This window comes from Lolium rigidum, chromosome 7 (assembly GCF_022539505.1).
Source record: "Lolium rigidum isolate FL_2022 chromosome 7, APGP_CSIRO_Lrig_0.1, whole genome shotgun sequence".
Taxonomy (NCBI): domain Eukaryota; kingdom Viridiplantae; phylum Streptophyta; class Magnoliopsida; order Poales; family Poaceae; genus Lolium; species Lolium rigidum.
This window is the reverse complement of record NC_061514.1, coordinates 241670292-241696620: the sequence shown is the minus strand read 5'-3', so window position 1 is coordinate 241696620 and position 26329 is coordinate 241670292. Positions and strand designations below refer to the sequence as shown.

The 26329-nt window shown below is 45.1% G+C and overlaps 1 long non-coding RNA gene across 1 annotated transcript; it reads right to left on the bottom strand.

Moving 5' to 3' along the window:
* Positions 1-14146: 14146 nt before the first annotated feature.
* LOC124669718 lies at positions 14147-15204 on the bottom strand. The gene is made up of 3 exons (XR_006992303.1): positions 14915-15204; positions 14668-14820; positions 14147-14193 (listed from the first exon to the last, which is right to left on the bottom strand). It is a non-coding gene; the product is annotated as an uncharacterized LOC124669718 (long non-coding RNA).
* Positions 15205-26329: the final 11125 nt, after the last annotated feature.

Here is a 26329-nt window from a genome sequence, read left to right as displayed (position 1 = left end):
AAAAAAATTGGTGAAATTTCCAGGCCTGTGTATGAACAAGTCCTGACTATAGAATCTCGAGCAAGGGACGGTCTCTCTCCCAAATTGTACCTTCAATAATAAATAACAATCGGCTTCGATCCATTGGTTCAGACATATTAAAGTCTCCTCTTAACTGATACTCCACCCTTTATAAAATATTAGACGTACACTAGTAGAAAACAATTTTTCGTCTTGAGTTTTAGTCAGGTTTTAAAACAAAACCGGACCAGTGGGGGCGTTGATCTCGGTTCGTTTGGCGTGGCGCGACGTCACCCTCTGGTCCGGTTCGTTTGGGGCTTTTAGTCCCAGTTTGCCAGCAGATCACTGCAGGCCTTGTGACCCCGATACCCTCTAACCCCGGTTGGTATTTTCAACCGGGTTAGAAGATATCGGGGCCTGACAAAGGCCCTGCCTGACTGGGCTAAGCCCCAAACAAACCGGGACAGAGGGTGATGCTTCCACACCATCATAACTTCTATCTTGCTCGGTCGTTGTTCCAAAAATTATAGGTATTATAGTAACATCCTCGCTATTATTTAGTTCATGGCCAATTTTAAGTAATTGCACATGTTGGTTCGCATTCCCTGCTCTATAGCTTTTGGCATCGTAACTTCTATATTTGGTTTACATTCCCTGCTCTGTAGATCTAGCCATCATAACTTTATCTTGCTCAGTCGTTGTTACAAAAATTATGGCCTGCTACTATGTTGTTTGTGCCAATTTTTTACTCCATGAACATGTTGGCTTGCATTCCCCGTACTACGCGTGATGCCATTGTTTTGTATCTAGTTCATTGTAAGCTAACAAAGTAAGGACTTAGTTTGGCATGCTATCACTCTGCTATCTAGCCTCGTAGTACAAATAAACTTGTCATACTACTAGATAATAATTTTGCGTGCCATCTTGTTCTTCAAAAGCTGCATTATTGACTTGTTTCTCTGACTTGGCATGACGCTCACATATGGAAAGCTGAACATATTGGTTTGCATTCCCACTTATACAAGTTCACAGGTGATCCCACTATATTACGTATCTGGTCCATCCTAAGCTCCAACATTAACTATCCTCTATGTGTTGCTCATTACAAGTTTATATCCCGAAACATCTTGATTTGCATCCCCTTCACTATAAGTTCAGGAGTATTATTTAGTTCACGGCCAAAATTAAGTAATTGCACTTGGCACATGTTGGTTCACATTTCCTCCTCTTTAGCTTTTGCCATCGTAACTTCTATTTTTGGTTTACATTCCTCGCTTTCGTAGATGTAGCCATCATAACTTCATCTTGCTCGGTCGTTGTTACAAAATTTATAGCCTCGCTACTATGTTGTTCATGCCAATTTTGTACTCCCTGAACATGTTGGTTTGCATGGGACTCGACAGTAGTAAGTCTGTCTGTTTCATTCTAACATGCTCGTTATATTGGCTGTTGGTATGCGGCATGCACTCTTTGTTTGCTTATTGTGCGCATTACAATGATCTTGTTATAACGACGAAATGATGAGTTCCAAATTCTTTGGCAAACAATATTGCAGTTGTCTTTGCGTTTCCATTGTTGTTGTCTTAACTTGTAATGTCTTTGTTTCGGATATAGGTGCTGCATGGACAACTTAAAAGATTGCCGGATCGCTTCATTGTATTGCTAGGTTTAATTACCATTCAATTTCTCTGGGTTCTGTAATATTTTTTCAAAGCCTTGCAGCTGATGTAATATTTAGTTAGTTTTTATAGTTCTTTCGCGCATTTTTTCTTTGGTGCTTGTGGTAAGTGAGGCTATCCGATTAAGCGAAATCAATGCTGCGTAAATATTCTCAGTATCTAAATCACGAATTCCCATCCCTTAAACGGCCCAATTAAGCGAAATCACATACGTGCCGGCCCGCAAAATCCTAAAGCGCCTTTTACACCGGCATATAAACAACAACTAAACGGGCTGGCCCACTTACTTATTGGGCCAGCCCACTTGATTAACTGTGGACCCCACACTTTTATTGGGCCGGCCCACTTGCTTTAAGGTGGACCCCACCCACTACTGGGCCGGCCCACTAACTAGTTGGGCCAGCCCAATTGCTTTTGTGGTGGTCCCCACATACTAAACGGGCCGGCCCTTTAAGACGAAAGTGGGACCCACTGTGTTTTTGGCCCGGCCCACTAGCGTGTTGGGCCGGCCCACTTGCTCTATGGTGGACCCCACATACTAAATGGGCCGGCCCTTTTACAGGAAAGTGGGACCCACCCGTGTTTTTGGCCCGGCCCACTAGCGTGTTGGGCCGGCCCACTTGCTATACGGTGGACCCCACATACTAAATGGGCCGGCCCTTTAACCGGAAAGTGGGACCCACCAGCGTTTTGGCCCGGCCCACTATCTTGTTGGGCCGGCCCACTTGCTATATGGTGGACCCCACATACTAAATGGGCCGGCCCTTTAGTAGGGAAGTGGGACCCACCAGAGTTTTTGGCCCGGCCCACTATCTTGTTGGGCCGGCCCACTCGCTCTATGGTGGACCCCACATGCTAAATGGGCCAGCCCTTTAACAGGAAAGTGGGACCCACCTGTGTTTTTGGCCCGGCCCACTATCTTGTTGGGCCGGCCCACTTGCTATATGGTGGACCCCACATACTAAATGGGCTGGCCCTTTAACAGGAAAGTGGGACCCACATGCTAATTGGGCCGGCCCACTAACTTCTTGGGCCGGCCCAGTTGCTTTAATGTGGACCCCACTTTGTAAATGGGCCGGCCCGATAACAGGAAAGTGGGACCCACATGTCTTGTGGGCCGGCCCTTTTGCCTGTTGACCGGTCAAACGAGTGCATTCGGCCCTGCCCACATGCTTAGTGGGCCGGCCCATTAATGTTTTGACCAGTCAACCTTAGAGGTTAGGCCCGACCCACGTAACTAATGGACCAGCCCAGCTATATAGTTGACCGGTTAAACTAAGTCACCTGGCCCGGCCCGCAAACTTAATGGGCCGGCCCGCTTAAGACGTGGCAGGCCTCGTGTGGGCCTACCATCTACCACGGGGTTTCAGCCGGTTAACGCCGTTAAATGCCAGTTAACGGCGTCTGCCACGTGTCAGTTTGCATGACGTCAGCAGTCAACGGGCTCCCGGAAACACTTGGGCAACGGTCCGATTTTCCGTGGCGGAAGGGCGCCCAAGCGCGACGGACCGAAAAAATCGTCGTAGGACTTTGCCTGACGCAGTTTCCACAATAGAACCCATATCGTCGGGTTAGGCCCATAGGCGACGAAAAATACCCCTTAGCGGACGATTTTGAGACGTTGTCTATCAGAACTTTTCTTGTAGTGACATATGATTTATTACTACCGTTGACAAAATTGTTTCTATGTTTTCAAAATGAAAAGCTCTAGCACAAAAATAGTAATCCATGCTTCCCTCTACGAAGGGCCTATCTTCTACTTTATTGTTGAGTCAGTTCACCCATTCTTTCTATCTCAAAAGCAAACACTTGTGTCAACTGTGTGCATTGATTCTTACATGTTTACTTATTGCACTTGTTATATTGCTTTGTGTTGACAATTATCCATGAGATATACATGTTGAAGTTGAAAGCAACTGCCGAAACTCATATCTTCCTTTGTGTTGCTTCAATGCCTTTACTTTGAATTTATTGCTTTATGAGTAACTCTTATGCAAGTCTTATTGATGCTTGTCTTGAAAGTATTATTCATGAAAAGTCTTTGTTATATGATTCATTTGTTTACTCATTATCTTCATCATTGCTTCGAATCGCTGCATTCATCTCATATGCTTTACAATCGTATGATCAAGATTATGATAGCATGTCACTTCAGAAAATATCTTTGTTATCGTTTACCTACTCGAGGGCGAGTAGGAACTAAGCTTCGGGATGCTTGATACGTCCCAAACGTATCTATAATTTCTTATGTTCCATGCTACTTTTATGATGATACTCACATGTTTTATACACATTATATGTCATTATTATGCATTTTCCGGCACTAACCTATTAACGAGATGCCGAAGAGCCAGTTGCTGTTTTCAGCTGTTTTTGGTTTCAGAAATCCTAGTAAGGAAATATTCTCGGAATTGGACGAAATCAACGCCCAGGGGCCTATTTTTCCACGAAGCTTCCAGAAGACCGAGCGAGATACGAAGTGAGGCCACGGGGCGCAGTGATGGCGTGTATTTCACACGTTCGTTGGGCAACCCCAAGAGGAAGGTATGATGCGCACAGCAGCAAGTTTTCCCTCAGAAAGAAACCAAGGTTTATCGAACCAGGAGGAGCCAAGAAGCACGTTGAAGGTTGATGGCGGCGGGATGTAGTGCGGCGCAACACCAGGAATTTCGGCGCCAACGTGGAACCTGCACAACACAACCAAAGTACTTTGCCCCAACGAAACAGTGAGGTTGTCAATCTCACCGGCTTGCTGTAACAAAGGATTAACCGTATTGTGTGGAAGATGATTGTTTGCGAAGAAAATAGTAAAAACAAGTATTGCAGCAGATTTGTATTTCGAGTATTAAAGAATGGACCGGGGTCCACAGTTCACTAGAGGTGTCTCTCCCATAAGATAAAAGCATGTTGGGTGAACAAATTACAGTCGGGCAATTGACAAATAGAGAGGGCATAACAATGCACATACATGACATGATAAGTATAGTGAGATTTAATTGGGCATTACGACAAAGTACATAGACCGCCATCCAACCGCATCTATGCCTAAAAAGTCCTCCTTCGAGTTATCGTCCGAACCCCCTCCGAGTATTAAGTTGCTAAGCAACGGACAATTGCATTAAGTATGGTGCGTAATGTAATCAACAACTACATCCTCGGACATAGCGCCAATGTTTTATCCCTAGTGGCAACAAGCACAACACAACCTTAGAACTTTCGTCACTCGTCCCGGTGTCAATGCGGGCATGAACCCACTATCGAGCATAAATACTCCCTCTTGGAGTTAAAAGCAAAAACTTGGCAGAGCCTCTACTAGTAACGGAGAGCATGCAAGATCATAAACAACACATATGTAATAACTTGATAATTAACATAACATGGTATTCTCTATCCATCGGATCGCGACAAACACAACATAGAGTATTACAGATAGATGATCTTGATCATGTTAGGCTCACAAGATCCAACAATGAAGCATAATGAGGAGAAGACAACCATCTAGCTACTGCTATGGACCCATAGTCCAGGGGTGAACTACTCACTCATCACTCCGGAGGCGACCATGGCGGTGTAGAGTCCTCCGGGAGATGAATCCCCTCTCCGGCGAGGTGCCGGAGGAGATCTCCGGAATCCCCGAGATGGGATCGGCGGCGGCGGCGTCTCAGTAAGGTTTTCCGTATCGTGCTTTTTCGCCTCAGGGGTTTCGCGACGGAGGCTTTAAGTAGGCGGAAGGGCAGAGTCGGGGGCCTGACGAGGGGCCCACACCATAGGGCGGCGCGGGCCCCCCCTTGGCCGCGCCGCCTTGTGGTGTCGCCACCTCGTGGCCCCACTTCGTATGTTCTTCGGTCTTCTGGAAGCTCCATGGAAAAATAGGCCCCTGGGTCTTCGTTTCGTCCAATTCCGAGAATATTTCGTTACTAGGATTTACGAAACCAAAAACAGCAGAAAACGAGAACCGGCACTTCGGCATCTTGTTAATAGGTTAGTTCCGGAAAATGCACGAATATGACATAAAGTGTGCATAAAACATGTAGGTATCATCAATAATATGGCATAGAACATAAGAAATTATCGATACGTCGGAGACGTATCAAGCATCCCCAAGCTTAGTTATGCTCGTCCCGAGCGGGTAAAACGATAACAAAGATAATTTCCGAAGTGATATGCCATCATAACCTTGATCATACTATTTGTAAACATATGTAGTGGATGCGAGAGATCAAAACAATGGTGATGACATGAGTAAACAAGTGAATCATAAAGCAAAGACTTTTCATGAATAGTACTTCAAGACAAGTATTAATAAGTCTTGCATAAGAGTTAACTCATAAAGCAATAAATCAAAGTAAAGGTATTGAAGCAACACAAAAGAAGATTAAGTTTCAGCGGTTGCTTTCAACTTGTAACATGTATATCTCATGGATAATTGTTAACATAGAGTAATATAACAAGTACAATATGCAAATATGTAGGAATCAATGCACAGTTCACACAAGTGTTTGCTTCTTGAGGTGGAGAGAGATAGGTGGACTGACTCAACATAAAAGTAAAAGAGAATGGTCCTTCAAAGAGGAAAGCATCGATTGCTATATTTGTGCTAGAGCTTTTATTTTGAAAACATGAAACAATTTTGTCAACGGTAGTAATAAAGCATATGAGTTATGAAAGTTATATCTTACAAGTTGCAAGTCTCATGCATAGTATACTAATAGTGCCCGCACCTTGTCCTAATTAGCTTGGACTACCGGATCTTTGCAATGCACATGTTTTAACCAAGTGTCACAATGGGGTACCTCCATGCCGCCTGTACAAAGGTCTAAGGAGAAAGCTCGCATTTTGGATTTCTCGCTTTTGATTATTCTCAACTTAGACATCCATACCGGGACAACATAGACAACGAGATAATGGACTCCTCTTTAATGCATAAGCATGTGGCAACAATTATTATTCTCATATGAGATTGAGGATATGTGTCCAAAACTGAAACTTCCACCATGAATCATGGCTTTAGTTAGCGGCCCAAAGTTCTTCTCTAACAATATGCATGCTCCAACCATGAAGGTGGTAGATCTCTCTTACTTCGGACAAGACGGACATGCATAGCAACTCACATGATATTCAACAAGGAATAGTTGATGGCGTCCCCGAAACATGGTTATCGCACAACAAGCAACTTAATAAGAGATAAAGTGCATAAGTACATATTCAATACCACAATAGTTTTTAAGCTATTTGTCCCATGAGCTATATATTGCAAAGGTGAATGATGGAATTTTAAAGGTAGCACTCAAGCAATTTACTTTGGAATGGCGGATAAATACCATGTAGTAGGTAGGTATGGTGGACACAAATGGCATAGTGGTTGGCTCAAGTATTTGGGATGCATGAGAAGTATTCCCTCTCGATACAAGGTTTAGGCTAGCAAGGTTATTTGAAACAAACACAAGGATGAACGGTACAGACAAAACTCACATAAAAGACATATGGTAAACATTATAAGACTCCATACCGTCTTCCTTGTTGTTCAAAACTCAATACTAGATGTTATCTAGACTCTAGAGAAACCAAATATGCAAACCAAATTAGCAAGCTCTAAGTATTTCTTCATTAATGGGTGCAAAGTATATGATGCAAGAGATTAAACATGAGCACAACAATTGCCAAGTATCAAATTATCCAAGACATTTTAGAGTTACTACATGTAGCATTTTCCAATTCCAACCATATAACAATTTAACGAAGATGAAACTTCGCCATGAATACTATGAGTAGAGCCTAAGGACATATTTGTCCATATGCTACGAGAGGAGCGTGTCTCTCTCCCACAAAGTGAATGCTAGGATCCATTTTATTCAAACAAAACAAAAACAAAAACAAACCGACGCTCCAAGCAAAGTACATAAGATGTGACGGAATAAAAATATAGTTTCAGGGGAGGAACCTCGATAATGTTGTCGATGAAGAAGGGGATGCCTTGGGCATCCCCAAGCTTAGACGCTTGAGTCTTCTTAGAATATGCGAGGGTGAACCACCGGGGCATCCCCAAGCTTAGAGCTTTCACTCTCCTTGATCATATTGCATCATACTCCTCTCTTGATCCTTGAAAACTTCCTCCACACCAAACTCGAAACAACTCATTAGAGGGTTAGTGCATAATAAAAATTCACATGTTCGGAGGTGACACAATCATTCTTAACACTTCCGGACATTGCATAAAGCTACTTGGACATTAATGGATCAAAGAAATTCATCCAACATAGCAAAAGAGGCAATGCGAAATAAAAGACAGAATCTGTCAAAACAGAACAGTCCGTAAAGATGGATTTTATTAGGCCACCGGACTTGCTCAAACGAAAATGCTCAAATTGAATGAAAGTTGCGTACATATCCGAGGATCATGCTCGTAAATTGGCTTAATTTTCCGAGCTACCTACGAGGAGGTAGACCCAGATTCGTGACAGCAAAGAAATATGGAACTGCGCAGTAATCCAAATCTAGTACTTACTTTACTATCAAAGACTTTACTTGGCACAAAAAAACATAAAACTAAGATAAGAAGAGGTTGCTACAGTAGTAAACAACTTCCAAGACACAAATATAAAACAAAAATACTGTAGTAAAAACATGGGTTGTCTCCCATAAGCGCTTTTCTTTAACGCCTTTCAGCCTAGGCGCGAAAGTGTATCTCAAGTAACATCAAGAGACGAAGCATCAACATCATAATTTGTTCTAATGATAGAATCATAAGATAACTTCATTCTCTTTCTAGGTAAGTGTTCCATACCTTTCTTGAGAGGAAATTGATATTTAATATTACCTTCCTTCATATCAATAGTAGCACCAACGGTTCGAAGAAAAGGTCTTCCCAATATAATGGGGCAAGATGCATTGCATTCAATATCCAAGACAACAAAATCAACGGGGACAAGGTTATTGTTAACCATAATATGAACATTATCAACTTTCTCCAAAGGTTTCTTTTTAGCATTATCAGCGAGATTAACATCCAAATAACAATTTTTCAATGGTGGCAAGTCAAGCATATCATAGACTTTTTTAGGCATAACAGAAATACTTGCACCAAGATCACATAAAGCATTACAATCAAAATCTTTGACTCTCATTTTAATGATGGGCTCCCAACCATCCTCTAGCTTTCTAGGAATAGAAGTTTCAAGTTTTAGTTTCTCTTCTCTAGCTTTTATGAGAGCATTTGTAATATGTTTGGTGAAAGCCAAGTTTATAGCGCTAGCATTGGGACTCTTAGCAAATTTTTGCAAGAACTTTATAACTTCAGAGATGTGGCAATCATCAAAATCTAAATCATTACAATCTAAAGCAATGGGATTATCATCCCCAAGGTTGGAAAAAATTTCAGCAGTTTTATCACAAGCGGTTTCAGCAGTTTTAGCAGTTTCAGGTAATTTTGCGCGCTTTGCACTAGGAGTAGAAGCATTGCCAACACCAATTATTTTACCATTGATAGTAGGAGGTGCAGCAACATATGAATCATTAGCATTGCTAGTGGTGGTAATTGTCCAAACTTTAGCCACATTTTCCTTTTTAGCTAGTTTTTCATTTTCTTCTCTATCCCACCTAGCTCGCAGTTCAGCCATTAATCTTATATTCTCATTAATTCTAACTTGGATGGAATTTGCTGTAGTAACAATTTTATTTTCAATATCCCTATTAGGCATAACTTTCGATTTCAAAAGATCAACATCGGAGGCAAGACTATCAACTCTAGAAACAAGAATATCAATTTTATTGAGCTTTTCCTCAACAGATTTGTTAAAGGCGAGTTTGTGTACTAATAAATTCTTTAAGCATGGCTTCAAGTCCGGGGGTGTATTCCTATTATGGTTGTAAGAATTCCCATAAGAATTAGCATAACCGTTACCATTATTATAAGGATATGGCCTATAGTTATTACTAGAATTGTTCCGATAAGCATTGTTGTTGAAATTATTATTTTTAATGAAGTTTACATCAACATGTTCTTCTTGGGGAACCAATGAAGCTAATGGAACATTATTAGGATCAACATTAGTCCTATCATTCGCAAGCATAGACATAATAGCATCAACCTTATCATTCAAGGAAGAGGATTCTTCAACGAAATTTACCTTCTTACCTTGTGGAGCTCTTTACGTATGCCATTCGAGTAATTAACCATCATATTATCAAGGAGCTTTGTTGCTTCACCAAGAGTGATGGACATAAAGGTACCTCCAGCAGCTGAATCCAATAAATTCCGCGAAGAAAAATTTAGTCCTGCATAGAAGGTTTGTGTGACGCTCCAAAACCGGTACCATGAGGATTCCAGCGAACCCGCCGAAATCCGCATGATATCGATTCAGAGACGCCCTCTGACACGACGTGCGCAACGAATCACACACGTGATGCCAGAGGAATTAACACGAGCGGTAACATTACAACGAGGATTACAATAGAGCCCACAAGAAACATATATTACAACAACGACTCCAACGAGTCAAGATACAATTATAGAATACAAAGATCCAAATCATACGAGAAGATCGAATACGTCCGAGTACGGACAAGATACAAATTTGGACTAAGAGTCCCGAAGATAACCGATGGCGTCCATAACCCCGCCTGAGCAAGCCGGAAGGGTAACCTTGCTAACGTCGTCATCTTGTACTGTCAAAGTCGGGCCATCGGTTGCCGACAAAAAGGGAGGAGACAAAAAGAAAGGAAGGCGAGGGTAAGTACCATTGGCACGTACTTGCGAGACAAGACCGGCTATGCTCGCTGGTGGGCGGTATAAACTTCACCCGGCTATATGTGGAGTTTAGCGGCAGCAAAGCTACTATCCAATAGAGACACACTACAACATCCGTCTACTCAGAGAAGATAAGAGAGCGCACAAGGTAACAGATAAATACTACACAAACATAACCCAGCCAAATACACATATCCCCTTCAACAAAGCGAAGAGGCAATGTATAAGGCACTCAACGGTGGACAAGTTTTATTAGGTATCGGTTGTAGTAATGCTATATTACTACGCAAGTTATTAGCATATTATTATCAACAACATAAAGGTGTAAGTTGTTCTATGATCAAGCCATACAATTCCAAGTCGTCCATAACCGCGGACACGGCTTATCGATAAGATGTACACCCTGCAGGGGTTGCCCAAATGTAACCATACGCATGCTCGAACCCACTTACTACAGGTGGAGTCACCCAAGATCTCATGGCTGGGACGCAAGGCGCTAACCACTGTGTTACCAGGTCGATCGTGTCAAGTGAAGGCCACGGTGCAACTTGAACAAACAGTAGCGAGGACGAACTTGTGCAGCCATGGCGGAGCTTGCAGATGAGCACGGATCCGGAGATTTTGGGCGAGCCGGGACGAGCGAGTTGGTGTCGGGGATGCGCCTCAACGCGAGGAAGCCGGAGGTGTTCTCGGTTTGGCGGAGGAAGACGAGGGTGGCCGGAATTGAAGCTTTTGTCGCCGGAGTTGGAGAGGGAAACGGCGATTTTGCCGTTGATAGAGCGAGCCCCGGCTCGATTCCTTGCGGCCGTATGAAGAGGACGACGAGGCGGTTCTCCCGGTAGCCTCGGCGCGGCAAGGGATGCTCCGGTTCGTCGGGGCCATGGTGAACATGTGACGGTGGAAGTTGGTGTGCTTCTCTGGTTCTTCGTGGAGGAGAAGAAAACAAGAGGATGGGGAAGCGGCGGCGCGAGGGAGGAACCGGGGAGCGGCTAGGGTTTTACGGGGCTCGATGGGGATTTAAGGGAGAGGGGAAAAGAGCGGGTAGTGGAGGACCACGGTCACGCTTCTCTCGTGCTCTCTCGTGAGGAAGATGACAACGGGGAAAGAAAGGGGATCGAAGAGGTACCGGCCAAGTGGTGGGTTGGGCTGCACCGAGATGGAGGGGGAAACGGAGAGGGGTGAGATGGGCCGAGAGAAGAAGAAAAGGGGCCGGGGAGGAAAGGGGAAGGGTTTTACAAAGCTTTTTCTTTCTTTGTTTTTAAAACCAGATTTGGAAAACCATTTTAAACCAAACCAAAGCAGCACAAAATTTTATTTTAAAGTTTGGGAACATTTGAAAATAATTTTATTGGATAGGTAGGTTTGGTGTTAGAGTGGCATTAAAAGAAAAGATGAGGGGAGGTTTTATATAGAGAAACCATATGAGAGGAAGCCAAAACAAAACAAAATAATTTAGGGTTTATAAAATAATTTTATTTTGTAAGACATGGATGCTATGATGCATGATGCATGATGATGCACAAGAGAAAAAAAAACAAACAAATCTATTAGGGGTACTACCCTGGGCCGTTACAATCGACACCACTAACAAGGAACCTCGCCCCGAGGTTCCACGCCATGGTACGGGGGAGAGAGGTGAACTAGCGGAACTTCAGGCGACGTGTCGATCTCCTCGACACCACTAACAAGAGTTCTTGCTCCACGTAGATCGGCGACACCACTAACAAGAAGTCGTTGTTCCGGTGTTGATGATGCGCTTCCGTCGGGATCCTCCAAAGATCGGACCTAACAGGTGAGGGGCAAAGATCGTCCAACCCGCGTCAAACCTAAGACTCAGAAAACTCAGATAAGAGAGAAGACTCAAAACGCGAAAAGGTAAGAGGAGAAAGAATATAGGTAAGGAGAAAAATCAGAACTAATCGGATCTATCCAACGAATTTTAGAAAATAGGTTTTACACTCTAAACTTAACGACCATTGGCAAGGTTATCCTACAGGCTGGACTAGTGGGGTACCGCAACCTGAGCTCTGATACCAACTTGTGACGCTCCAAAACCGGTACCATGAGGATTCCAGCGAACCCGCCGAAATCCGCATGATATCGATTCAGAGACGCCCTCTGACACGACGTGCGCAACGAATCACACACGTGATGCCAGAGGAATTAACACGAGCGGTAACATTACAACAGGATTACAATAGAGCCCACAAGAAACATATATTACAACAACGACTCCAACGAGTCAAGATACAATTATAGAATACAAAGATCCAAATCATACAGAAGATCGAATACGTCCGAGTACGGACAAGATACAAATTTGGACTAAGAGTCCTGAAGATAACCAGTGGCGTCCATAACCCTGCCCAGGCAAGCCGGAAGGGTAACCTTGCTAACGTCGTCATCTTGTACCTGTCAAAGTCGGGCCATCGGTTGCCGACAAAAAGGGGAGGAGACAAAAAGAAAGGAAGGCGAGGGTAAGTACCATTGGCACGTACTTGCGAGACAAGACCGGCTATGCTCGTCGGTGGGCGGTATAAACTTCACCCGGCTATATGTGGAGTTTAGCGGCGGCAAAGCTACTATCCAATAGAGACACACTACAACATCCGTCTACTCGGAGAAGATAAGAGAGCGCACAAGGTAACGAGATAAATACTACACAAACATAACTTGACCAAATACACATATCCCCTTCAACAAAGCGAAGAGGCAATGTAAAAGGCACTCAACGGTGGACAAGTTTTATTAGGTATCGGTTGTAGTAATGCTATATTACTACGCAAGTTATTAGCATATTATTATCAACAACATAAAGGTGTAAGTTGTTCTATGATAGAGCCATACAATTCCAAGTCGTCCATAACCGCGGACACGGCTTATCGATAAGATGTACACCCTGCAGGGGTTGCCCAAATGTAACCATACGCATGCTCGAACCCACTTACTACAGGTGGAGTCTAACAACAAGACCGTTCCCAATGCAAGAGAAAGTTTAATGGGAGCCACCCAACTAAGCTACCCGTGACGAAGTTCGGCCGTACTCCAATACGGACCCAGAGGTTTGCGACGGCTTCCAAGGCGGGCACTAACGACCGGCCAAGGATAAGGAGTCCCGCGTTATGAGTACGAGTACGGAAATAAACACCGAAGGCAACGGGAAGTAAATCGTGCATCGTGCATATGGGCAAATAAAACCAAGGTTGTGGATCCCAATAAACAGACTCGATGAAAGGTAGTGGGTGATGGGGGTCCCATTCCCCCACGTACGGGTAGAGCGCTCAATCTCGGAACAGATAACAAGAACTCGGGTCCTAGGGGACATTAGCAAGTCAAAGTTCCGATGCTTTCGCAAAGGGGCTCACGAGATGCCTCTCGCTTACAATTTTAGTTGTTAACAATAAAGTAAAGTGTGATTATCTCCAACAAATGATATAGCATGTAAAAACCTCCCAACAACCCAACATATCCCGATAACAGATCGAGATAAACAACAGAGCCTAAACACGCCTACGACTCGCAAGGCTGGCAAACAACAAACAATAGGTAGGGCGAGGAGGTGTATCTCGGACATATAGGTAACGAGTGGATAGGACACGTGACACAACGAGAATCACAACATAAGGATAGCAATAGATCAAAAGAGCATGGAAAAATAAAATAGGTGAAGGGGTGGGCTCGCTCGTGAAAAGCTCGAGAAGAACTTGTCGGAGAACTCGTCGTATCTCACATCACCACTTCGTGATCCTATCCGGGAAGAAGCAAATGCTGGACAAACAACGGGTGCAAGTCTTACTACTACGGATAAAAAGATCCAGCATGATCAAGATGATATGCATGACATGGCAAACATGATGCGGCGGTGCAACTTATCCATATTAATCGGAGTCGGAACCCCGGACAAGCAAATTAGGTTGGAGTTGCATTTTCTACCGTCAAAGTTAAGTGTTGATTAGCATGGCATAGACATGGCAGGGGTGCGCTACTTCAAGATTAAACGGAGCGGGGAATACCACGTCGGCGTTCCGAAATACTCTGCATATATGTTAGGTGAACATGCACGACTATCAACGTGCGACATGATGCGAGATGCAAACAGGGATATAGATGGCATATTCATGTTCCTCATGTTTTTCTGATCAATTTTCATATATAAAACATTTTATTTCGAGTTATAGTTTGAGAGATATGATTTTTGCAAGTTAAAACATTTTCTGTAAAAAGAAAAGGACGAGGAATAACCAGAGAGGGGTGATGGGCCGATCTATCCTGGTTCTGCGCCGGGGAAGAACTGGGCCGGGACATGGCCTGCAAGCAGCGACGGATTGAAGCTGCACGCACGGGGTGGCAGGCTTCGTCGGAGGATCTGGGTCCATGGCCCATCAAGCGCTGGATCTGATGCTCAGAAACAAGGAACAAAAAGGTGGCTTAATTAGCCTGATTAAAGATTTGAACCCAAGATCTCATGGCTGGGACGCAAGGCGCTAACCACTGTGTTACCAGGTCGATCGTGTCAAGTGAAGGCCACGGTGCAACTTGAACAAACAGTAGCGAGGACGAACTTGTGCAGCCATGGCGGAGCTTGCAGATGAGCACGGATCTGGAGATTTTGGGCGAACCGGGACGAGCGAGTTGGTGTCGGGGATGCGCCTCAACGCAGGGAAGCCGGAGGTGTTCTCGGTTTGGCCGGAGGAAGACGAGGGTGGCCGGAATTGAAGCTTTTGTCGCCGGAGTTGGAGAGGGAAACGGCGATTTTGCCGTTGATAGAGCGAGCCCCGGCTCGATTCCTTGCAGCCGTATGAAGAGGACGACGAGGCGGTTCTCCTGGTAGCCTCGGCGCAGCAAGGGATGCTCTGGTTCGTCGGGGCCATGGTGAACATGTGACGGTGGAAGTTGGTGTGCTTCTCTGGTTCTTCGTGGAGGAGAAGAAAACAAGAGGATGGGGAAACTGGCGGCGCGAGGGAGGAACTGGGGAGCAGCTAGGGTTTTCTGGGGCTCGATGGGGATTTAAGGGAGAGGGGAAAAGAGCAGGTAGTGGAGGACCACGGTCACGCTTCTCTCGTGCTCTCTCGTGAGGAAGATGACAACGGGGAAAGAAAGGGGATCGAAGAGGTACCGGCCAAGTGGTGGGTTGGGCTGCACCGAGATGGAGGGGGAAACGGAGAGGGGTGAGATGGGCCAGAGAAGAAGAAAAGGGGCCAGGGAGGAAAGGGGAAGGGTTTTTCAAAGCCTTTTCTTTCTTTGTTTTTAAAACCAGATTTGGAAAACCATTTTAAACCAAACCAAAGCAGCATAAAATTTTATTTTGAAGTTTGGAAACATTTGAAAATAATTTTATTGGATAGGTAGGTTTGGTGTTAGAGTGGCATTAAAAGAAAAGCTGAGGGGAGGTTTTATATAGAGAAACCATATGAGAGGAAGCCAAAACAAAACAAAATAATTTAGGGTTTATAAAATAATTTTATTTTGTAAGACATGGATGCTATGATGCATGATGCATGATGATGCACAAGAGAAAAAAAAACAAACAAATCTATTAGGGGTACTACCCTGGGCCGTTACAGTTTGGATGATCATCCAAGTAGTCAGTCCATGGGTTGGGCAATTTTTAACTAGAGATTTCATTCTTTCCCAAGCTTGAGCAACATGTTCATTATCCAATTGTTTAAAGTTCATTATGCTACTCCTCAAAGATATAATTTTAGCGGGGGATAATATCTACCAATAAAAGCATCCTTGCATTTAGTCCATGAATCAATACTATTCTTAGGCGAGAGATAGCAACCAATCTTTAGCTCTTCCTCTTAATGAGAAAGGGAACAATTTTAATTTTATAATGTCACCATCTACATCTTTATACTTTTGCATTTCACATAGTTCAACAAAATTATTGAGATGGGCAGCGAGCATCATCGGAACTAACACCGAGAAAATTGCTCTCTCATGACAAGATTCGAGTAAAGTAGGTTTAATTTCAAAGAATTCTGCTGTAGTAGCGAGGTGGAGCAATAGGTGTGCATAAGAAATCATTATTATTTGTGCTAGTGAAGTCACACAACTTAGTATTTTCAGGGTTGGCCATTTTAGCAATAGTAAATAAAGAAAACTAGATAAAGTAAATGCAAGTAAACTAATTTTTTTGTGTTTTTGATATAGCAAACAAGACAGTAAATAAAGTAAAACTAGCAACTAATTTTTTTGTGTTTTGATATAATGCAGCAAACAAAGTAGTAAATAAAATAAAGCAAGACAAAAACAAAGTAAAGAGATTGAGAAGTGGAGACTCCTCTTGCAGCGTGTCTTGATCTCCACGACAGCGGCGCCGGAAAAAGAGCTTGATGGCGTGTATTTCACACGTTCGTTGGGCAACCCCAAGAGGAAGGTATGATGCGCACGGCGGCAAGTTTTCCCTCGGAAAGAAACCAAGGTTTATCGAACCGGGAGGAGCCAAGAAGCACGTTGAAGGTTGATGGCGGCGGGATGTAGTGCGGCGCAACACCGGGGATTCCGGCGCCAACGTGGAACCTGCACAACACAACCAAAGTACTTTGCCCCAACGAAACAGTGAGGTTGTCAATCTCACCGAAGCTTGCTGTAACAAAGGATTAACCGTATTGTGTGGAAGATGATTGTTTGCGAGAGAAAATAGTAAAAACAAGTATTGCGAGCAGATTTGTATTTCGGTATTAAAGAATGGACCGGGGTCCACGAGTTCACTAGAGGTGTCTCTCCCATAAGATAAAAGCATGTTGGGTGAACAAATTACGGTCGGGCAATTGACAAATAGAGAGGGCATAACAATGCACATACATGACATGATAAGTATAGTGAGATTTAATTGGGCATTACGACAAAGTACATAGACCGCCATCCAACTGCATCTATGCCTAAAAAGTCCACCTTCGGGTTATCGTCCGAACCCCCTCCGGTATTAAGTTGCTAAACAACGAGACAATTGCATTAAGTATGGTGCGTAATGTAATCAACAACTACATCCTCGGACATAGCGCCAATGTTTTATCCCTAGTGGCAACAGCACAACACAACCTTAGAACTTTCTGGCACTGTCCCAGGTGTCAATGCAGGCATGAACCCACTATCGAGCATAAATACTCCCTCTTGGAGTTAAAAGCAAAAACTTGGCCAGAGCCTCTACTAGTAACGGAGAGCATGCAAGATCATAAACAACACATATGTAATAACTTGATAATTAACATAACATGGTATTCTCTATCCATCGGATCCCGACAAACACAACATAGAGTATTACGGATAGATGATCTTGATCATGTTAGGCAGCTCACAAGATCCAACAATGAAGCATAATGAGGAGAAGACAACCATCTAGCTACTGCTATGGACCCATAGTCCAGGGGTGAACTACTCACTCATCACTCCGGAGGCGACCATGGCGGTGTAGAGTCCTCCGGGAGATGAATCCCCTCTCCGGCGGGGTGCCGGAGGAGATCTCCAGAATCCCCGAGATGGGATCGGCGGCGGCGGCGTCTCGGTAAGGTTTTCCGTATCGTGGTTTTTCGCCTCGGGGGTTTCGCGACGGAGGCTTTAAGTAGGCGGAAGGGCGAGTCGGGGCCCGACGAGGGGCCCACACCATAGGCGGCGCGGGCCCCCTTGGCCGCGCCGCCTTGTGCTTGTCGCCACCTCGTGGCCCCACTTCGTATGTTCTTCGGTCTTCGGAAGCTCCGTGGAAAAATAGGCCCTCGGGTCTTCGTTTCGTCCAATTCGAGAATATTTCGTTACTAGGATTTCTGAAACCAAAAACAGCAGAAAACGAGAACCGGCACTTCGGCATCTTGTTAATAGGTTTGTTCCAGAAAATGCACGAATATGACATAAAGTGTGCATAAAACATGTAGGTATCATCAATAATATGGCATAGAACATAAGAAATTATCAATACGTCGGAGACGTATCACGCAGCCACACTAGGGCGGCGCGGCCTATGGGGGGCCCGCGCGGCCCTAGCGTGTGGGGCCCCCGTGACTCCTCCGACTCCGCCCTTCCGCCTACTTAAAGCCTTCGTCGCGAAACCCCTAGTACCGAGAGCCACAATACGAAAAACCTTCCAGAGACGCCGCCGCCGCCAATCCCATCTCGGGGGATTCAGGAGATCACCTCCGGCACCCTGCCGGAGAGGGGAATCATCTCCCGGAGGTCTCTTCATCGCCATGATCACCTCTGGATCGATGTGTGAGTAGTCCACCCCTGGACTATGGGTCCATAGCGATAGCTAGATGGTTGTCTTCTCCTCATTGTGCTATCATGTTAGATCTTGTGAGCTACCTATCATGATCAAGATCATCTATTTGTAATCCTACATGTTGTGTTTGTTGGGATCCGATGAATATTGAAAACTATGTCAAGTTGATTATCAATCTATCATATATGTTGTTTATGTTCTTGCATGCTCTCCGTTGCTAGTAGAGGCTCGGCCAAGTTGATACTTGTAACTCCAAGAGGGAGTATTTATGCTCGATAGTGGGTTCATGCCTCCATTGAATGCTGGGAGTGACGAGCAACCTCTAAGGTTGTGGATGTGATGTTGCCACTAGGGATAAAACATCGATGCTTTGTCTAAGGATATTTGTGTTGATTACATTACGCACCATACTTAATGCAATTGTCCGTTGTTTGCAACTTAATACTAGAGGGGTTCGGATGATAACTCTGAAGGTGGACTTTTTAGGCATAGATGCATGCTTGGATAGCGGTCTATGTACTTTGTCGTAATGCCCTGATTAAATCTCATAGTACTCATCATGATATATGTATGTGCATTGTTATGCCTTCTTTATTTGTCAATTGCCCAACTGTAATTTGTTCACCCAACATCTGTTTATCTTATGGGAGAGACACCACTAGTGAACTGTGGACCCCGGTCCAATTCTTTACATCTGAAATACAATCTACTGCAATTGTTCTTTACTGTTCTTCGCAAAAAAACATCATCTTCCACACTATACATCTAATCCTTTGTTTAGAACAAGCCGGTGAGATTGACAACCTCACTGTTACGTTGGGGCAAAGTACTTTGATTGTGTTGTGCAGGTTCCACGTTGGCGCCGGAATCCCTGGTGTTGCACCGCACTACACTCCGCCACCAACAACCTTCACGTGTTCCTTGACTCCTACTGGTTCGATAACCTTGGTTTCTTACTGAGGGAAAACTTACTGCTGTGCGCATCACACCTTCCTCTTGGGGTTCCCAACGGACATGTCGACTACACGCATCACCGTTCTAGGCTGCTACTAGGCGCCTGAAAACCGACCTACCAAACGGGCATAACTCAAATCTCCACGGGGCCAAAAAAAATCTTTATGCAGGCCACCAAACAGTGTGGTTTTTTTGGCCCATGGCCCTACTGACCCACAAGTATCGGGGACCGCAACAGTCTTCGAGGAAAGTAAAACCCAAATTTATTGATTCGACACAAGGGGAGCCAAAGAGTATTTATAAGCTTTAACAGATGAGTTGTCAATTCACCTGCACCTGGAAATAGACTTGCTCGCAACAGTTTATTAGTAGTAACAGTTTTATAGTAGTAGGAGTAGTGAAATAACAACAGTAATGAAATAAAAACATCAGTAGCAATGATTGCAGTAGACAGCAGGATTAAAATATTGTAGGCACATGGATGGATGAACGGGCATTGCATGAATGAGAGAGTTCATATAGTAGTAAGACATGGGCATTTGCAGGTAATAGTGATATAAGCATCCTAGCATAATAAAACGATAGGCGTGTGTTCCTATTTAGTCGTCGTGCTTGCAATGAGAAACTTGCACGACATCTTTTGTCCTACCAAACCGTTGCAGCGGGGCCTCAAGGGAAACTACTGGTAATTAAGTACTCCTTTAAATAGTGTACCAGAGCAAAGCATTAACACTCTGTGAACACATGTGATCCTCACATCATAGCCATCCCCTCTTGTTATCCCTATTATTGTCACTTTGGGGCCTCGGGTTCCGGACAACCATATGTGTATACAACTTGCAGATATGATCAAAAACAATAATTATCCTTATGAATCAATAACATGTTCAGATATGAGATCATGGCACTCGGGCCGAAACTGACAAGCATTAAGCATAGCAAGTTGTAACAATGTCAAAAATACTAACAACGGATACTAGGCACTATGCCCATAACAATCTTATAGCTATTACATGGCAAATCTCATCCAATCCCTACCATCCCCTACAGCCTACAGCGGGGCATTACTCACACATGGATGGGGGAATCATGGATGGTTGATGGAGAGGCTTCGGTGATGGCGATGGTGATGATCTCCTCCAATTCCCCATCCCGGCAGGGTGCTAGAACAAAGTTTCTGGTCCTAGATTGGGGTTTCTAGTGGCGGCGGAGCCTTGCCCGCGCCTAGGGCAGGTGTGGGCCCCTTGTGGCCTCCCTTCGTCTCGTATTCTGGCTCAGTGAGTCTCCGGGTGAAATATGAGTTTTGCGATATTTTCCGGGAATTTTCCTGAAAGTTGGATTTCTGCACAAAAACGAGACACCAGAGCAATTCTACTGAAAATAGAGTTATTCTGTGTTAGTTGCATTCAAAACACACAAGATAGATGGCAATCAACAACAAAAGTATTCGGGAAAGTAGATACGTTTTCGACGTATCAACTCCCCCAAGCTTAGTTTATTGCTTGTCCTCAAGCAATTCGGTGACAACTGAGTGCGATAAAAGAACTTTCACGAACCTATTTGCTTCATATGATGTATATATTCTCATTACATAATCAAATACTTAGGCAATTTATAATAAGAAGCATGCAACTAAGGCTACTCAATAGTTATGCAAGCTATGAAAAGATACCAACACAATAACAAGCAACATGAAACATAAGTATCTGCAGAATTGCAATGTTCATCATATGATATGATAAATTGGTATCTCGCTTGCCCTATTTGTGGAGCAAAACATAAATGCTGGGGCACCTCTGAAGTTCAAGAGAAGACTAGAAGTAAAAATATCGAAAGATTCAAGCATCACAATTATACCACAATTAATCTTATTCCGGGACAAGCACATTAAACTAAGAATGACAGCTATGCTTTTGAGAACGTGCTCAAAGAAAGGATGGTGACTTAAAATAAAAGTAAAAGACTGGCCGTACGCAGAGGGAAGCAAGATTACTCATGTGCTAGAGATTTTCATTTTGAATGCAAAAGGAGTGTTGAAAATATATATTTTGAGAGGTATGCATGTCTATGTCAATGAATGGCATTAAATGATTTATCATCCCTTCATATAGTGACCTCAAGAGCGGCTCCCATATAGTTCTCCAATGCATACCATTATTTAGGATCTCTCCAGTACATAATGTGCGGAGCAATGTTTGTTTATTTGTTTATTTTATATTTTATTTAGGATGGGCACTCAGCGCCTTGCTCTTTTTGCAATATTATGGACCAACACATATGCATGCTAGTCGCATTATGAAGTCATGAAAGGACAATAAAGCACTTAATACTTCCTCATGAGCTAAAACAAAACACAAAACAATTGGTAATTTTGAAGGTTTAAAGGTAGCACACAAGCAATTCACTTTGGAGTGGCAATGAAATACCACATATAGGTATGCATCGTGGACACAATTGGCAATTTTGTTTATAGTGGTTGGATGCACGAGTAGAGCTCATACTCAGTACAAGTGAAGGCTAGCAATAGTCTGGGAAGCGAGAACCAAGAAAGCAATAACTGGCATAATCATGCTTGCGACAGATAAAATTAACGGAAGCATAAAAGTAATACCAGAAATTTGAGGCAAGATAAATCATCGAGGATTAAATGACTTTTGTTTTAGTCTTATGCATGTGACGTGGGCATTACCCTTCCGGTAACCAATGTTGCCCTACCCTGTATTTTTCCTAGTTGGAGGCCCATGAAGGCACTCGACGGCAAGATGGGCCACTAGGGCGGTGCAACGGAAGATTCCTTGAAGTACAAGACGCGGAAGGAGCCGAACAAGGAAAGTCCAGAGATAGATCTACTGTAAACCTAGTCATACCCGATTAAGCCTCTTGGGACCTGGCCTCCTATATAAAGGCCAGGAGAGGGGCTGTCGAGGGACACGATCAATCTTAGCGATCTTAGCTAGCAGAAGCTTAAAGCTAGGTCACCTTAGCGCTTAGCCAACTCGACGAGATCTCAGCCGAACTATTCGGCACCCCATTGTAACCCATTATCATCATAATCAAGAACAGACAGGCAGGACGTAAGGGTTTTACCTCATCGAGGGCCCCGAACCTGGGTAAATCGCTCTCCCCGCTTGTCTGCGAACTGATGTCTCATGTCAGCTTGCAGGATTCCATCAACCCTAAGCCCCTATCGGAGGGCATTGCCGAGGAGCACCCTCGACAATTGGCGCCGTCTGTGGGAAACCTGTCGGCACAAGATCGGTCATCGGCAAATCCAACCATGGCACCGGTGACTTCACCGGCAACTTCATCAGCAACTTCATCGACACCGTCATCACCGAACCTGCGAAGCCCAATTCGATTCGGCTCCTACCAGTTCACCCCGCACAGCGATTCCTCCCGCTCAAACTTTTCAGATCTGCAAGGAAACATGGAGATGACCTTCGGCAGCGTCCACTACAACGTCAACGCGGAGGGAATCCTTCGACTGCTGGAATCGCCCACTTCCAGATCGACGAGTCCAAGCGCGTCATCATCACTCGACCTTTCGGCTGGTCTGACATGCTCGACAAGTTCACCCGCGCCCTCGACTCCTCGTTCTGTGTCTTCCATGTTGGTAGGATCCGACGATCCCGCATCCTCAGAGTTAACCTCGTACTACTGCTTGAACTGCGACACCAGGCACGGGATGGGATCGAGCGACACGCCGTTCATCTGCAATGCCCAGTATTCATCGGGAGAGGACAGTATCGACAACATCGTCCGAGGAACCACCCGCGGAATGGCACACCATCAGGTTTATGTCGCCAATAACACAGGAAACACAAGGCACAGAGGAAACGGAGACCATACTCCTCGTTCCAGTAGACGGGCGAGTTTCAAAAACAGCGCCAGCAACCACGACAGCGACTACACCATCACGGACGAAGAGTGGGAAGCCGCCAGAGCAGCAGTACTCAACAACACGCCGCTCCCTGCAGGAACCTCGGTCGGAACCCTCAATTCTTATCGCTCTATACTAGAGAAAAACCGGGAGCATCTGTCGAAGGAACAAGCCACCCTCGAGAGACGCCTATCTGCGGCAGATCGATCCAGTGAACGGTGAAGAGGCTCGCAGGCGAGCGCCTCTCGAAGTACTCAAGGGGCAGGCAAGCACCGGTCGAGGCTATCCAGGCTTTCGGAAGATGACGCCAGAGAAATCACGTCGAACCTAACGAAGTCCTTTATGACTACGGACACCGCAGGCATGCCACGGCCGAAAACCGTTGCAGGAGCAACTGCCAACCTTGTTGCATACCTCATCAACCAGCGCCCTGAAAGATCCATGGCTCAAGCTCATCGAGGCGCCCTGGAAAGCCTCACGATACTGGGAAATAATATAGTTCCACAAAAGGAAAAGACCACGCTGCAGGGTGGTGGCTCAAAGTATCATGCGAGAGACGCTCGGGATGAAATCACCCAGAGCAGGATCGACAAAGCGAGGCGACGACGCGCCGCTAGGAACGAAAATGACAGTGATTCTTCAGACGAGGATCAGGAGTACGACGGTGAGCTCAGAGGAGCCGATTGTCTAAGTCAAAAAAATCCGCGAGGCAATACCGCCCAGGAAGTTCAAGCCTACGCCTACCGACGCTGCCAAATACGATGGGCAGCAAGAGCCAAGATCTTGGATAGACGACTACCTACAGTCTGTAATTCTGCATAAGGGGAACCAAATAGCAGTGATGCAGTGCTTGCAGCTCTATCTCAAAGATTCAGCGTGAGCCTGGCTAAGGGGCTGCCGAAGGGTTCCATCAAATCATGGGACGATCTAGTAGACGCCTTCGTTGCCAATTTCCAAGCAACGTACAAGAGACCCGTCGGGATTGAAGAGTTACGGAACTGCCAGCAGAAGCAGAAGGAGTCGATGCGCTCATACATCGGGAGATTGACCAAACTCCTAAACGCTGCCGAAGATGTATCTGTCGACAGAGCAATTGACGCTTTCAGCGATGGCGTCCGGCGTGAGATTTACATAGAAGAACTCGGACGCAAAAAGCCTAAAACAATAACCAAATTAATGGAAATCGCCAACAGCTGGGCTGATGGCGAGGACAACGTGCGAAGGCCACGATAGCGCAGTGATGACGAAGACGATGACCAGCCGAAGCACGACTCGGGTGGCCGAAGGGATCGCCACAAGAGAAGGAAGAACCACAACTATGATGACAACAACCTGGTAGCCGCAGGGTACTCTGATCGGCAGGATGATCGGTATGACGACAGAAGAGACGATCGACAGGACGGTAATCGGAACAACTCCGGGAACCGTGGCAATTATAAACCACGGCAGCAGAGGGCCCCCGAACTGCCTTACGCTGAGCAGATCAACGCTCCCTGTTACCTGCACTCGTATACCGATTCTAAAGATGGAAAAACGAAGTCGAGTCACCTGCTCAGGGACTGTCGGCAATTCATTGACATGCACAAACTCATCCAGCAGGGAGGCCAGCAACCGCTACCACCACCACCTCCACCTCCACCGCAGCACCAAGTCCAGCAGGCTCAGCCTCATCAACCCAACGAGGCGTTTCCACCACCACGGGGGCAGATGAGCATGATCCATAGGACAGGTGTCTCAAGAAGAGAGATGAAGAACCTCACCCGAGAGATTAACCTGGCGGAAAGCATCATGGCAAACATCCCCGAGTATGTCGAGTGGTCCTCTCGAACATTACGTTCGGTCGAGCGGATCACCCGATGACCATACCAAAACCGGGACACGCCGCCTTAGTAGTCGAGGCACAAATCGGGGGGTTCAAGATGAGCAAAGTTTTCATGGATGGTGGAAGCGGATTAAACCTGATATTCGTCGACACAATCAAAAGTATGGGGATCACCATGAAGATGGTAGAAGAAACAGACACCTGCTTCCATGGGATTCTCCCAACTGCACCGGGCTACTCTCTTGGCAAAGTTTACCTGAACGTCGTCTTTGGCAAAACCGACAATTTCAGGAAGGAGAAGATCGAGTTTGAAGTAGTGAACTGGGAGTCACAGTATCACGCCATACTCGGGAGACCATCTTATGCCAAGTTCATGGTTGTGCCGCACTATGCATACCTCAAGCTGAAAATGCCTGGGAACAACGGGACGAACATCACAGTCTATGGAAGTTTTTCACGCTCGGACAATTGTGATTGCGACTTTCAAAGGATTGCTGCGAAGTTTGGGCCACAACGAGAAATTGTCGACCCTCTGCCCAAGCTGTCGATACGAGAAATCAAGGAGGAAAAACATGTCAGGGAAACCAAGAAGAAGCTAGCCGACCTTGCTCTTAAAGCTTCGGCAGCAGAAGCGTCGGCAGTAAAAGCTTCGGCAGCTGACGGCATAGAAGGCACAGGAGACAGTAAGACACTGGCAACCACCGCCCAGACCCCTGATGAAGTCAACAACACCGCAGCAACCACTAACGTGGTGAAAAAGGCAGAAGATGAGAAGAACCCCTTCCTTGCTTAAGCAATTTATTAGCGTTTAATTTTCTCCCCTTTTATATAAACAGGGCCTTCCTTTTTCGCCCTCTAGTCTCGTGCTTACCTTATTAATAAGAACTTAAGTTTCGATCCTTTGTCAAGCATTGCAGTACTTCAAAACGTCTAAGCCGCATCACCAGTACGCGGCAGAAGAACGTGCTTCAAAAGAAAAGCCTCTACGAGTGCTAAAAGATACAAAGCAAACAAGGATGTTAATCCTTCC